At 53.0% G+C, this 15,910-nt stretch overlaps 1 protein-coding gene across 1 annotated transcript in view; it reads right to left on the bottom strand.

The window, feature by feature from the left end:
* The window catches only part of LOC119976585 (anoctamin-7-like), a 208,071-nt gene extending 204,654 nt beyond the window's left edge, over window positions 1–3,417 (bottom strand). The window contains exon 1 of the mRNA XM_038817188.1: window positions 3,265–3,417. The gene's annotated coding sequence lies outside the window, so the exon portion shown is untranslated. The remainder of the gene's footprint in view (window positions 1–3,264) is intronic.
* Window positions 3,418–15,910: the final 12,493 nt, after the last annotated feature.

Below are 15,910 nucleotides of genomic sequence, written 5' to 3'. Positions count from 1 at the left end.
TCTATTCGAGAATAACACTTGTGAACGTGTGAAAAGAAAGGAAACTCCCTCTCCCTAGGCCTCCCAAAGTGCCATGGATCCACACCACCCATAAGCTGCATGAATTTCGACAGCCCCCCAGCCATCGCCAATATCCCCCCCCCCCCCCCCCCCCCCCCCCCTCTCAGTCTTATCTGGTCTGCCACCTTCAATTGAGCCTCCTGGAGAAACATCAAGTCCGCCCTCAGGTTCTTCAGATGAGCAAATATTTGCAACCGTTTAACAGGTCCGTTTAGGCCCTGGGCATTCCAAGTTACCAATCAAGTGAGGAGGCACCTACGCCTCCCCCCCCCCTCAATAATTAGCTATATTTTTGCTTGAGCCTGACACCACAGGTTGTCAAGTCACGCCCTTTGGGGCCTCCATGAGGCATCCACTGCCACCACCTTCTGTATCTCAGTACCCAACATCACTCTCACCGTCAGCTTCCCCACACCTCCGCCATCCCAATCCACCCCACCCCTCTCAGGCTAAACCAAAAAGAAGACATATTCAAACCTCTGCCCTTCTCACGCCACTTTGTCCCGCACATCCCTTCCGTTTGCTGGTTCTCACCCCAGTATGGTGGACCCGCACAACGCCTGCGACTTCGCTGAACTCGCCATGTCACCCAAACCCGATCAGAAAAAAATCATCCCAAATAAAAGTTTCCCCGCGCGGGAGCCACCAAGTACACGGCCGTTTACCGCATGGCCGCCACCGGAAGTCCAGGTGGGCTTTTATGACAATTAATGATATCACCATTACTGAAACTAGCTTTGAATTCCAGATTTATTAATGAGATTTAAATTTCACCACCAGCTGCCGTGGTGAAATTTGGACCCTTGTCCCAGAGCATTAGCCTGAGGCCTCTGGCTTATTATTTCAGTAACATGTTCTAACCAAGGTTACATAGGTGCACATCACCAAAAATCTGTCCTGGTCCACCCACGTCGACGTTACCACTAAGAAAGCACAACAACACCTATTCTTCCTCAGGAAACTAAGGAAATTCAGCATGTCCACATTGACTCTTACAGATGGACCTTAGAAAGCATCCTATTGGGTTGCATCGTAACCTGGTATGGCAACTGCTCGGCCGAAGACCGCAAGAAAATTTAGAGAGTCCAGTCCATCACACAAACCCTACTCCCATCCATTGACTCTATCTACGCCTCCTGCTGCCTTGGGAAAGTGGGCAGCAGAATCAAAGACCCCTCTCACCGGCTTACTCACTCTCCCAATTTATTCCATCGGGCAGGAGATACAAAAGTCTGAGAACAGGTACAAGCAGATTCAAAAACAGCTTCTTCCCCGCTGTTACCAGACTCCTAAACAACACTCTTATCGACTGATCTGACTAATACTACACTCCTGTATGCTCCACCCGATGTCTCTGTCTATGGTTTACTCTGTGTACCTTGTGTTGTCCCATTACGTTGTTTTTTTTCCCATGTACTAAATGATCTGTTTGAACTGCACGCAGAAAAATACTTTTCACTGTACCTTGTACACATGACAATAAACAAATCCAATCCAATATATTAGAGAGTGCCAAAGAATCGCATGCGATAGGAACAGAAATGTACCATTTACTCCTTGCCCCTGTTCTGTCATTTAATTAGATCATGTTTTTTTTTAGTCTGTTAACTCCGTCCAGCTAGGGCAGCACGGTGGCCTAGTGGTTAGCACAACCGCCTCACGGCGCTGAGGTCCCAGGTTCGATCCCGGCTCTGGGTCACTGTCTGTGTGGAGTTTGCACATTCTCCCCGTGTCTGCGTGGGTTTCGCTCCCACAACCCAAAAATGTGCAGAGTAGGTGGATTGGCCACGCTAAATTGCCCCTTAATCGGAAAAAATAATTGGGTATTTCTAAATTTATAAAAAAAAAAAAAAAAACTCCGTCCAGCTGCCTTTTCAGCACCCTTCAAAACACTAGCCCAACAGAAATCTATCAGTCTGGATTTAGAAATTTCAATTGACCCACAGCCTCAGCTGTTCCTTTTAGGAGTAAATGCTCCAACTTTCCATTACCTTGAATGTGAAGAAGTATTTCCTGACATCAACCATAATGTCAGGGTCCGGCTCTAATTTTAAGATTATGCCCCCTTGTTCTGCACTCCACCCCTCCAGGGGAAATAATTTCCCTCTCAACCCTGTCAACTTTATTAATCATCTGAAACGACTGAATTAAAATTACCCCTTAATCTTCTATATTCTAGGGAACCTGACCTCATAACTTAACCCTTTTAGCCCCAGTCTGATTCTAATAGAACATAGAGCAGAAGGAGGCCATTTGGCCCATCACGTCTGCGCCGACCCACTTAAGCCCTCACTCCCACCCTATCCCCGTAACCTAATAACCCCTCCTAACCTTTTTGGACTAAGGGCAATTTAGCGTGGCCAATCCACCTAATCTGCATGTCTTTGGACTATGGGAGGAAACCGGAGCACCTGGAGGAAACCCCCGAAGACACGGGGAGAATGTGCAGACTCCGCACAGACAGTGACCCAGCGGGGAATTGAACCTGGGACCCTGGCGCTTTGAAGCCACAGTGCTAGCCACAAGTCTCTGTATTGCACCCCCTCCAAACTCAAGATATGCACCTGAACTGGGCATCTCCCTCTCCACGTGCCACCCACCATGTCTGTTTAGATAATGACTTACAAATACAGAGGATTCTTCGTACTATAGCAACAATGACATTCCTAAACCTACACACCAGGTCAAAGAAATAACCTGATACAACTGGTACATAGTGGAGTCCAGTGCTTTCGGTATGAACACACAAAGAGCCCGGGACCTGTACCAATACCACCAACCTCACCACTCACCCATATGGGTCAGATCAATGGAGCCCTCAGTAACATTTAGTCAGCAAATAAAAGTAATTTGTATTCTGTTCCTCCTTGTGCAAACAATCTGGCCCACATCCTGTTCCAGCCTCCGTTTATTGATGACACTCGACAATAAAAGAGTTTTGGCAAATTTCAATCAGAAGTTGAATTTCTGGGAAAAGGGGGAAACCTGACACATTCTATCTGCGAACGTTGAGGTCCAGAGGCAGGATTCCGACTTGGTGCACATTAGAAATTGAACTTTACATAACTCACCCTCCAGATGCATCACTGTTCCCTGCTTCAATGTTTGAATTCATTTTTACAACATTTCTTCAGCTTCAAAAACTTCTTGCTCCTAAAAACAGCCCTCAGGATCGCAGGTGGACTGTTTGCCAATTGCCCCTACCTTGTCAGATTCCTGATGCTCTCGTCTGCTGGTCTTCAGTCAGCTAGATGCTTGGAATCTGCTTCCCTGCGAGCACAACATCATACAACCAACAAGACCAACTGCGCTCTGAACTAATGCTATGTCACACACACACACACACACACACACACACTGTGAGGAAGTGTCTGTCCACAAGGACCTATCAGGAGAGTTGGAACAATTATTTTATGTTCAACAGTGCTCCCTCCTGGTGTGCAAACAATCACACTGTTTATAGAGAGCAGAAGGAAGCAAAGAGAGATCGCCCTCACATCTTTAGAGTTCAGACACTGTGTAGCTCAGGAGGTAGATACCAATCTGCAGCCAGCCAAAGGACTGAGAAAGGTGACAAAAAGTGGGAGAACAAAGAAAATCGGGAATGCGCAAGGTGCCAGGTTTAGGGGGGATACGGATTTTTAATTTTTTTCTTTATTGTCATGTGGTGAACCACACTCCTCGTAATTCACACTGTCGTTATATGATGTGTTGTATCTATGTAAGCTCGGCACACGAGCAGTTGCACGGCTCTGCCCGTAGGGGGAGATGAGGCGTTTGTACTGGGCTCCACCCTTGGCTCCGCCCATGGTTCCACCCATGGCTCCTCCCACTATCCGGAAGTATAAAGCTTTGCAGTCATGAGCCTGCCTGCCAGTTCAACTCGTCGCAGGCAGGCTCTGTTGTAAGACTATTAAAACCACTGTTCACTTCCAACCACGTGTCTTGTGAATTGATGGTCACATCAATTTAATAGTCTTAGGAAACTAGAAGAAAATGACTATGGAATCAGCCCTCAAACCTGATCGACTGGAACTCGACCCGCAGACTGCATAGGCAAGAGAAATCTTTCAACACTGGCTCAGATGTTTTAAGGCCTACCTGGCTGAATCAAGTACTCCAGAAACTACAGAGGAGCAGAAACTCAGTCTACTGCATGCAAGGGTGAGCCACCGTATATCTACTCAACTCAATAGTACTAACTCGTATACGGGGGCCCTAGCCATGCTAGATCCAATGTACGTGAGGCCCATCAATGAGGTCTACGCGCGCCATATTTTTACGACCCGCCGCCAGCGCCCCGCGGAGTCGTTGGAAGAATTCCTGCGGGAATTAAAGACTTTAGCTCGGGACTGTAATTACCAGGCTGTATCAGCCGAACAGCACATGGAGCTCGCCGTCAGAGATGTGTATGTGGCAGGACTCAGGTCAAACTACGTGCGCCAGCGGTTGCTCGAAAAAGGGGCCCAGAATCTAGAGGACAAGGTAGAATTGGCTACCACCATGGAGGTCTCGTTCCGCAGCCTCACCTCGTTCCCCGCGGACCAAGCGACCCCATCCTGGGCCCCCGACCAGTGACTTCCCCAGGCCTGCGCCGCGTGGCCACCCACCCATCACGCAGCCCCAGTGTGCCATTTTTGCGGACAGCCCTAGCACCCGCGGCAGTGCTGGCCGGCCCGTCCCGTAACGCAACCTGCAGCAGCTGTGGTCGCAAGGGACACTATGCCCGAGTCTGTCTGGCAAAGCAGGCCTCCTCTCCTAGCTCTCCCGCAGCCCAGAGCACTCGTTTTCAACTCCACAGGCCCACAGGCCCCGAAATGCTGCGGCCTGTACTCCGACTCCGCCCCCAAACGACATGTGCGACTCATGGGGGCCGCCATCTTGGCAACCCCCCTCCAGGCGGCCGGCCAATTGTGACACATGGGGGCCGCCATCTTGGGTGCCATCTTCCTCGCCGCCCGCCACGTGCGATCCACGGGGGCGGCCATCTTGGGATCCTTCCTCTCCCAACTCAGAAAATCGCCTCGAAAACTAAGAATTCAGAGGGCAGTCATCACGGAGCCACTCCAGCACAGCTGATCGAGCCGCCGACTACCCGTAACTCAGCGCGGTGACGTTGGACGAGTCGCGTCCGAAACACCTCCGCAACTCTATGATGACCGTTCAAATCAACGGGTACAGGACACCGTGCCTCTTTGACTTCGGGAGCACCGAGAGCCTCGTACACCCAGATCTGGTAAGACGCTGTTCACTCCCTATCTTCCCTGCACGGCAAACTATCTCCCTCACTTCGGGCTCTCCCTCTGTTCACCTCCAAGGGCACACCGCCGCGACCCAACGATCCAGGGCACTAGCTACTCGAACTTCCAGCTGTACGTGCTCCCTGAACTCTGCGCCCCACTCCTACTGGGACTCGATTTCCAGTGTAACCTGAAAAGCCTCACACTCAGCTTCGGCGGGCCCTTGCCCCCGCACACTATTTTCAGCCTCGCCACGCTAAAAATCGACCCCCCTCCACTCTTTGCTAATCTCACGCCGGACTGCAAACCCGTGGCCACTCGCAGCAGGCGATGCAGCCTGCAGGACAGGGTGTTTATCAGAACCGAGGTCCGGAGGCTTCTACGTGAGGGGATCACAGAGGCCAGTAACAGCCCATGGAGAGCTCAGGTGGTGGTCGTCAAGACCGGGGAAAAATTCCGAATGGTAGTGGACTATAGCCAAACCATTAATCGGTTCACGCTCCTTGATGCGTACCCCCTCCCCAGGATTGCAGACATGGTGAATCAGATCGCCCACTATCGTGTCTCCTCCATGGTGGATCTGAAGTCTGCATACCACCAGCTCCCAATCCGCCCGGAGGACCGCCACTTCATGGCGTTTGAGGCCGACGGCCGCCTCTTCCACTTCCTCCGGGTTCCCTTTGGCGTCACGAATGGGGTCTCGGTGTTCCAACGAGCAATGGACCGAATGGTGGACCAGTACAGGCTGCAGGCCACATTTCCATACTTGGATAACGTCACCATCTGCGGCCATGATCAGCAGGACCACGACGTTAACCTCTATCGATTTCTCCAAACTGCCCAGAAACTTAATCTTACTTATCTCAGGACCCCCAAAAGGTGCCTGGGGTTTTTCTCATATTATGCCCAGTGGGTCCCTCAGTATGCGGACAAAGCCCGCCCACTATTTAAGGCCACACTCCTTCCTCTATCGGATGAGGCTCGCAGGCCTTCACTTCACTCATATCAAGGAGGACATCGCCAAAGCCGCCATGCGGGCGGTGGATGAATCCGTCCCCTTTCAGGTAGAGAGTGATGCCTCAGAGGTCCCTCTCGCAGCCATTTTAAATCAGGCAGGGAGACCAGTCGCCTTTTTCTCCCGAACCCTCTCCGCTTCGGAACTTCGACACTCCTCGGTCGAAAAGGAAGCACATGCCATCGTGGAAGCTATACGTCACTGGAGGCACTACCTCGCAGGTAGGAGGTTCACCCTCATCACCGATCAAAGATCGGTTGCCTTTATGTTTGACAACTCACAAAGGGGCAAAATTAAAAACGATAAGATCCTACGGTGGAGGATCAAACTCTCCACCTACAAGTAGGGGGTCGCGATTCTCCGGAAATGCGGAGAGTCGTAAAGGCTGCCGTGAAACTGGCCGTGTTTCACGGCAGCCTCCGCGCCCCCTCCCGGGACCCGATTCTCCCCCCCCCCGGGCGGGGCTAGCAGCACGGCCCCGTGAAGCACGGCATCGCGGGCTTAGCGACGGTCGCTAAGCCCGCCGCCAAGCATCACGGCGGCTGACACGCACGATGACGTCAGATGCGCATGCGCGGGTTGGACGGCTCCAACCCGCGCATGCGCGGATTACGTCATCATGCATATGCGTCAAACCCGTGCATGCGCGGGCCGTCATGCCCCTCAGCCGCCCTGCGGACTGATCCTGCGGGGCGGCGGAGGAACAAACAGTGCGCGGGTATTGGACCCGCTGCCCGTGATCGGTGCCCACTGATCGCAGGCCCATGCCACCCTTGGCACGGCCGTGGTGCGGCCGTGCCAATCGGTGCCATGGTTGTCCGGGACGGCACTTTGCGGCCGTTTTCACGAACGGTGAGAGTAGGTGTGATTGCGTTCGTGAAAACGGCCGTAAAGGCCTGGGAACTCGACCCATCGGATAGGGGAGAATCGCTGTTCGCCGTAAAAAATGGCGAGCAGCGATTCGTGTCGTGGGGCGGCCATGGGGGGGGGGGGAGAATAGCGGGAGGGCGGGAAATATGTCAGGAAGGCCCTCCCGCTATTCTCCGACCTGTCATGGGCAGCGGAGAATCGCGCCCGATATCATGTACCGACCGGGGAAGCTCAACGAGCCCCAGATGCCCTGTCCCGCGGCACGTGCGCCAGCGCGCAAAACGACCGCCTGAAAGCTATCCACAATGACCTCTGCCACCCGGGGGTCACCCGGCTCGCCCACTACGCCAAAGCCCGAAATCTGCCTTTCTCCACCGAGGGGATAAAAACCATCACCATGGATTGCCCAATTTGTGCGGAGTGCAAACCGCACTTCTATAGATCAGACGGGGGTCCGCCATGGTTCCCTCCTATGTACGGCCACCAACCAGACCCCTCACGAGCGGCTATTTGTTTTTTCTAGGGGCACTACCACGGGGGTTTCGCTCCCAGCATGGTTGAAGACACCGGGCCCGGTTCTCCTCCGGAAGCACGTCCGGACCCACAAAACTGACCCACTCGTAGAGAGAGTGCTCCTACTCCATTCGAACCCACACTACGCATTCATTGAGTACCCTGACGGCCGTCAAGACACGGTTTCCCTCTGGGACCTGGCACCTGCTGGATCCTACTCCGACACTACTTCCGCCGAGGTACCCCTCACACTATACCCCTCCCAAACCCCCGCGCCAGGCGCCCCCACGCCTGTAGGTTCGCTGCCCGTGCTCCGCGCCCCCGCATCTTTGGGTTTCCGGCGCTCTCCGTCACCAGCCGAACCAGTCGGATATGAAGCTCTGACCGAAACACCCCCAGAGTCCGCCATGGTTCCCTCGCCGACCGCCACCACCCAGCCACTAGAAGAGGCTGCAACCCTGGTGCTTCGTCGATCTCAGAGGACGACACGGCCGCTGGATCAACTCAATTTGCAATTTGTAACTTGTAAACACATCAGCCCCGCGGGACTTGATTTTTTTTACAAGGGGTGAATGTGGTGAATCACACTCCTTGTAATTCACACTGTCGTTATATGATGTGTTGTATCTATGTAAGTTCAGCATGCGAGCAGTTGCGCGGCTCTGCCCGTAGGGGGAGATGAGGAGTTTGTACTGGGCTCCACCCTTGGCTCCGCCCATGGTTCCGCCCATGGCTCCTCCCACTAACCGGAGGTATAACGCTTTGCAGTCGTGAGCCTGCCTGCCAGTTCATCTTGTCGCAGGCAGGCTCTGTTGTAACACTATTAAAACCACTGTTCACTTCCAACCACGTGTCTTGTGAATTGATGGTCACATCATGTCACAAGTAGGCTTACATAACACTGCAATGAAGTTACTGTGAAAAGCCCCTAGGCGCCTGTTCGGGTATGTGGTGAATGTATAAATACTATTAATTCACCAGTATACTGTGTTACATTATACCATGCTATTAACCCTGTGGGCTCCATCTATGGGCCACTGTGGCTTCACCCACAGGGGAGATGTGGAGCATGTACGGGCTCCGCCCATGGCTCCGCCCCTTATAGGAAGTATAAGAGCAGCAGACCTGTGGGACCGCCTTCAGTATTGTACCGGTCGCAGGCAGGCAAAGTTGTAAGCTGATTAAAACCACTGTTTACTTCGACTCAAGTCTCCGAGTGAATTGATGTTGCATCAATTTAATCAGCTTAAAGAACTACTATGGAGTCAGCCCTCAAACCTGACAGACTGGAACTCGATCCACAGGCCGGGGAGGCGAAAGAAATTTTTTCACATTGGCTTCGGTGTTTCAAGACCTACCTTGCCGCGTCGTTGACATTATCCGTCACGGACGAACTGAAATTGAGTCTCCTCCACACACGGGTGAGCCATCGCATTTCTGCGCAACTCGACGAAGCCACTTCCTATACTGAGGTCCTCGCGATATTCGAACGCATCTACGTGCGGCCTGTGAATGAAGTCTATGCGCGACATACCTTCACTACTCGCCGCCAGCGCCCGGGGAGTCACTAGATGACTATCTGCGTGACCTCAAAGCCCTCTCGCGCGACTGTAACTATCAGGCCGTTACAGCCACTCAGCACATGGAACTCGCCGTCCGAGATGTTTACGTTGCGGGGGTCCGATCGAACTACGTGAGGCAGCGCCTGCTTGAAAAATGGGCCCAGAACCTGGAGGACACGGTAAAACTGGTGACCTCGCTGGAGGTCACTTTTCAGAGTCCGATCACACGACCCCTTCATGGGCCCCCGACCAGAGACTACCCCAGGCCTGCGCCGCGCGGCCGCCCGCCCACCACGGGGGGCTATCGTGCCATTTTTGTGGCCAGCCTCAACACCCCCGACAACAATGCCCGACCCGCAACGCGAACTGCAGCATTTGCTGGCGAAAAGGACACTCGAACTCTGCCGACTCCGCACAACACTTGCGACCCATGGGGGCCGCCATCTTGTTCGTCCTCCCCCACGCGGCAGGCCACGTGCGATCCATGGGGGCCGCCATCTTGGGTGCCATCTTCCTCGCCGCCCGCCACGTTCGATCAACAGGGGCCGTCATCTTGGTCATCACCCGCTACGCCGCCCGACACGTACGACCTGCACGGACAGTCATCGCAGGCCCGCCCCGGCACCGCCGACCACGCCGCTGACTACCCTCAACTCAGTGCAGTCACCTTGGACCAGTCAAGACCCAAGCACGTCAAGAACTCCATGATGGCCATCCGGGTTAACGGATACGAGACACCTTGCCTGTCCAACTCCGGGAGCACTGAGAGCTTTGTCCACCTGGATCTGGTAAGACGCTGTTCGCTCTCGATATTCCCGACGCAACAAACAATCTCCCTCGCCTCTGGGTCGCACTCAGTACAAATCCAAGGGTGCACTACTGCAACCTTAGCGATACAGGGTGCCGAGTATACTCATTTTCAATTGTACGTGCTCCCAGACCTCTGTGCCCCTCTCCTCTTAGGACTCGATTTTCAGTGCAATCGCAGGAGCCTAACTCTTAGTTTTGGCAGACCCCTGCCCCAGCTCACCATATGCAGCCTTGCAACCCTAAAAATCGACCCCCCTCCCCTCTTCGCTAACCTCACCGTGGACTGCAAGCCAGTAGCCACTCGAAGCAGGTAGTATAACATGCAGGACAGGGCATTTATTAGGTCCGAGGTCCGGCGTCTCTTGCGGGAAGGAGTCATAGAAGCCAGCAATAGCCCCTGGAGAGCTCAGGTGGTGGTCGTCAAGACCGGGGAAAAGTTCCGGATGGTGGTTGATTACAGCCAGACCATTAACCGGTTTACGCACCTTGATGTGTACCCCCCTTCCCCGGATTGTAGACATGGTGAATCAGATCGCGCACTACCGCGAGTTCTCCACGGTGGATATAAAGTCTGCATACCACCAGCTCCCAATCCGCCCAGAGGACTGCCACTACATGGCGTTTGAGGCAGACTGCCGACTTTTTCATTTCCTCCGGGTCCCCTTTGGCGTCATGAACGGGGTTTTGGTGTTCCAACGAGCGATGGACCGAATAGTGGACCAGTACGGGCTGCGGCCACATTTCCGTACTTGGACAACATCACCATCTGCGGCCATGATCAGCAGGACCACGACGCCAACCTCCACCGATTTCTCTAAACCATCCAAAAACTCAACCACACATACAACAAGGAGAAATGCGTTTCCCGCACTGCCAGGCTAGCCATCCTCGGCTACGTCGTGGAAAACGGGGTCCTAGGGCCCGACCCTGACCATATGCGCCCCCTCCTACAACGCCCTCTCCCTCACTGTCCCAAGGCCCTCGAGGTGCCTTGGATTTTGTTCCTATTACGCCCAGTGGGTCCCCCAGTATGCGGACAAAGTCCGCCCACTATTTAAGGCCACCCTTTTCCCACTGGCAGCCGAGGCTCGCCAGGCCTTCAACTACATCAAGGCGGACATCGCCAAAGCCGCCATGCGTGCGGTGGACGAGTCTGTCCCCTTCCAGGTGGAGAGCGACGCATCAGAGGTCGCTCTTGCCGCCACCCTTAACCAAGTAGGCAGGCCGGTAGCATTTTTTTCACGCACCCTCTCCACCTCTGAACTTCGACACTCCTCGGTCGAAAAAGAAGTTCAAGCCATCGTGGAAGCAGTGTGGCACTGGAGGCACTACCTCGTTGGTAGGAGGTTTACCCTCATTACCGACCAAAGATCGGTTGCCTTCATGTTTGATAATTCGCAACGGGGCAAGATCAAAAATGGTAAGATCTTGAGTTGGAGGATCGAACTCTCCACCTATAATTATGATATAGTATATCATCCTGGGAAGCTCAACGAGCTCCCAGATGCCCAGTCCAAGGCGCGCAAGACGACCGGCTACAGGCTATCCACGACAACCTGTGCCACCCGGGGGTCACCCGGCTCGCCCATTACATCAAGGCCCGCAACCTGCCCTTCTCCACCGAGGAGGTCAAAGCTATAACCAGGAATTGCCAAATCTGTGCGGAGTGTAAACCGCACTTCTATCAACCAGATAAGACTAAACCTAGTAAAGGCATCCCGGCCCTTTGAACGCCTCAGTATTGATTTCAAAGGGCCCCTCCCCTCAAATAATCGCAATACCTATTTCCTTAACATTATAGATGAGTTCTCCCGTTTCCCGTTTGCCATCCCATGCCCCGACATGACCACCCCCATCATTATCAGAGCCCTGCACAGCGTCTTCACCTTGTTTGGTTTCTCCAATTATGTCCATCATGAGCGACGAACTGCATCAGTACCTGCTCAGTAAGGGCATCGCCTCGAGCAGGACTACCAGTTATAACCCCAGGGGGAACGGGCAGGGTGGAGAGGGAGAACGCGACAGTCTGGAAGACCATCCTACTGATCCTACGGTCCAGGAATCTTCCGGTTTCCCACTGGCAGGAGGTCCTTCCCGATGCGCTCCACGCTATTAGATCCCTCCTTTGCACGGCCACAAACCAGACTCCTCATGACCGCTTGTTTGTCTTCCCTAGGGGAACTACCACAGGGGCCTCGCTTCCATCCTGGCTGATGGCACCGGGCCCTGTCCTCCTTCGGAAACACGTTCGGACCCATAAGACCGACCCCTGGTAGAGAGGGTCCAGCTCCTGCACTCGAACCCACACTGTGCATATGTCGAACACCCCGATGGCCGACAGGATACCGTTTCCCTCCGTGACCTGGCACCCGCAGGCTCCTCCACCAATACCACTACTGTACCCCCCACACTATACCCCGCCCAACCTCCCATGTCCTGCGCCCCCGCACCTATTTGGTTTCCACGCTCCCTTCCATCCGGCACACCAGTCCGCAGGAACGAAGCTCAGGAAGAACCGCCCCCGGAGTCCACCCCCGGGCCCGTACCGGACCCACTTCTACAGCCACCCAAAATGGCTGCAACACCAGAACTACCCCCGGGCCCGCACCGGACCCACTTCCATAGCCACCCGAAATGGCTGCGACACCAGAACCGCCCCCGGAGTCCACCCCCGGGCCCGCACCGGACCCACTTCTACAGCCACCCGAAATGGCTGCGACACCAGTGCTTCGTTGGTCGCAACATACGATCCGGACGCCGGACCGACTGAATTTGTGAACCCGTCACCCCCGCTGGACTTAATTTTTTTTACAGGGGGTGAATGTGGTGAATGTATAAATACTGTTAATTCACCAGTATACTGTGTTACATTATACCATGCTATTAACCCTGTGGGCTCCATCTATGGGCCACTGTGTGGCTTCACCCACAGGGGGAGATGTGGAGCATGTACAGGCTCCGCCCATGGCTCCGCCCCTTATAGGAAGAGCAGCAGACCTGCGGGACCGCCTTCAGTATTGTACCGGTCGCAGGCAGGCAAAGTCGTAAGCTGATTAAAACCACTGTTTACTTCGACTCGAGTCTCCGAGTGATTTGATGGTCGCATCAGGGTACACAGAGGGGGAATTCAGAATGTCCAATTCACCTACAGACTTGAGTGTGGTAGGGCTGGAGGAGGATTCAGAATTAGGGAGAGGTGAGGCCATGATGAATAGATTTGAAAACTAGGGCGTGAATTTTAAAGTTGAGGCAGGATGAGCTCCAGTCGTTGGCCATGCGGGTGTAGGAGGTTAATGCCGGTCTGATTGAGGTGTTGAAGATATTTTAAAGAGGCAATGGCAGACAGAAACTAGTCCCTCTGGGGGAGGTTAGCACTGTGGCCTCACGGCGCCGAGGTCCCAGGTTCGATCCCGGCTCTGGGTCACTGTCCGTGTGGAGTTTGCACATTCTCCCCGTGTTTGCGTGGGTTTCACCCCCACAACCCAAAGATATGCTGGTTAGGTGGATTGGCCAGGCTAAATTGCCCCTTAATAAAATCTGTCTAACTCTGCCTTGTTCAACGGCCCGCTCTCTGGGAAGAGAATTCCAAATACTAACGACCCTCTGAAAATAAAAAGAAATTTCTCATCTCCATCTGAAATGGGAGACCCAAAATCACAGAATTGTTACAGCATCGAAGGAGGCCACTCGGCCCATCTTGTCTGCATCAGCTCTCCGAATGAGCACTTCACTCACCGTCATTCTCCCGCCTTCTCCCCGCAAGCCTGCACTTTGTTACCTTTCAAATAATCATATAACGCCCCCCCTCTTGAATGCCTTGATTGAACCCACCTCCACCACACTTTCAGGCGGTGCATTCCAGACTCCAGCCACTCGATGTGTTAAAAAGGTCTTTCTCATATTGCGGTTGCTTCCTTTCCCATTTACCTTAAATCCATGCCCTCTGGTTCTTACTAATTCTGCCAATAGGAAGAGTTTCTCCCTAACCACCCTGTCCAGCGCCTTCAAATCGCCTCTCCGCCAAAATGATAAATGCTTCAATAAAATACTTCCTAAAAAAAAAAATCTCCTCTCCGCCTTCTTTTCTCTCAGGAAAAGACCCCCAGTCTACCTTCATAGCTGACGTTTTGCATCCCTGGGATCTTTCCTGTAAATCCCTTCTGCATTCTCCCCGATTCATTCTCAAATCCCTTGTCCTCTGTGCTGTACTGTTCTCAAATGCAGCACCCAGAACTGTACACAATACTCCAATTTAGGCCTAACAAGTGTCTCCTCCTTCATCTTGGACTCCATGCATCATTAAAAAAGCCCAGGATACCGCATGCCTTATTAACAGCTCGCTCAACCTGTCCTGCCACCTATCATGACTCATGCACAGAAACGCCCAGGTCCCTCTGCCCCTTAACCCCCTTTAGAATTGTACCTTTTATTTTATATTGTCTCTCCATGTTCTTCTGACCAAAATGAATCACTTCACATTTCTCCGCATTGATCTACATCTGCCACCTGCCCACCCATTCCACCAACTTGTCTATGTCCTTTGCTTTGAAACTGTGCCGCTGAGTTCTAGATTTCCCCCCATGCAGAGAAACATCCTCCCAGTACCTGTCCTGTCAAGCCTCCTCAGAATCTTATGTATTTCAATAAGACCACCTCTCAGACTAAGTTGCAATTAATGCAGGCCACAACCCTTCCCCGTAAAATGACCCCTTCCTCCCAGGAATCTGAATGTCGACACTTCTTCCCCCCCCCACCACTCCCAAGCTACCCAGAAATAATCCGCTGAGTTGAAGGGTCAATTGAAAATTTCAAAACATTTGGTTGGGTTTACTGCAATCAAGGTGTCTGGATGGAGTGAAGGTGTAGATCAGTCATGATATAATTAAACAACTTTTGTTTATATTGTTAGAAAGTAAAATGTTACAAAACACTTCGCAGGAGCAGCAGGGTAGCATGGTGGTTAGCATAAATGCTTCACAGCTCCAGGGTCCCAGGTTCGATTCCCAGCTGGGTCACTGTCTGTGTGGAGTCTGCACGTCCTCCCCCTGTGTGCGTGGGTTTCCTCCGGGTGCTCCGGTTTCCTCCCACAGTCCAAAGATGTGCGGGTTAGGTGGATTGGCCATGCTAAATTGCCCGTAGTGTCCTAATAAAAGTAAGGTTAGGGGGGGGGGGGGGGGTTTGTTGGGTAATGGGTATAGGGTGGATACGTGGGTTTGAGTAGGGTGATCATGGCTCGGCACAACATTGAGGGCCGAAGGGCCTGTTCTGTGCTGTACTGTTCTATGTTCTATGACTATTACCTGACAAAATTTGTCAGCGAGCCAAAGGAGGAAAGATGACAGAAAGTGGTGAAGCAAAAATAGTTGGGAATGCACCAGATGCCCAGATTAAGGGGATTACAGAGATTTGAGGGTGGGAAGAAGCTACAGATTTAGGGAGATGTGAGGCCACGAATAGATGTGAAACCAGGGATGAGAATTTTACACTTGAAGCAGAGTTTTGGATGAGCTCAAGCACACAGAGGCTGCTAGTAGGCAGGCAGGTTACGACAGCGTTGAAATAGTTAAGTCTAGGAGACAAATGGAGGGCCCGGTAAGAGGGTAAGAGAAGGGCAATGATAGACAATGGACGAGATTTTTCGCCCCTCTTAGGCATGTCCTGCAGTGGCAGACGGCGACTCGGACTGCCGGAGGGATCTTCTGGTCCCAGCTTTTCCAACGGGGTTTCCTTTTGAACGCATCCCTTGCTGCTGTGATACCCGCAGAGGGGGAGAGCACTATCGACAGGACCACAAACTCCCGCCAGCGTGAAGGGCCAGAAAATCCCCATGTTACAGAGGT

Source organism: Scyliorhinus canicula, chromosome 13 (assembly GCF_902713615.1).
Source record: "Scyliorhinus canicula chromosome 13, sScyCan1.1, whole genome shotgun sequence".
Classification (NCBI taxonomy): domain Eukaryota; kingdom Metazoa; phylum Chordata; class Chondrichthyes; order Carcharhiniformes; family Scyliorhinidae; genus Scyliorhinus; species Scyliorhinus canicula.
The sequence above is the reverse complement of the archived record's forward strand: the minus strand, read 5'-3'. Positions and strand labels throughout refer to the sequence as shown.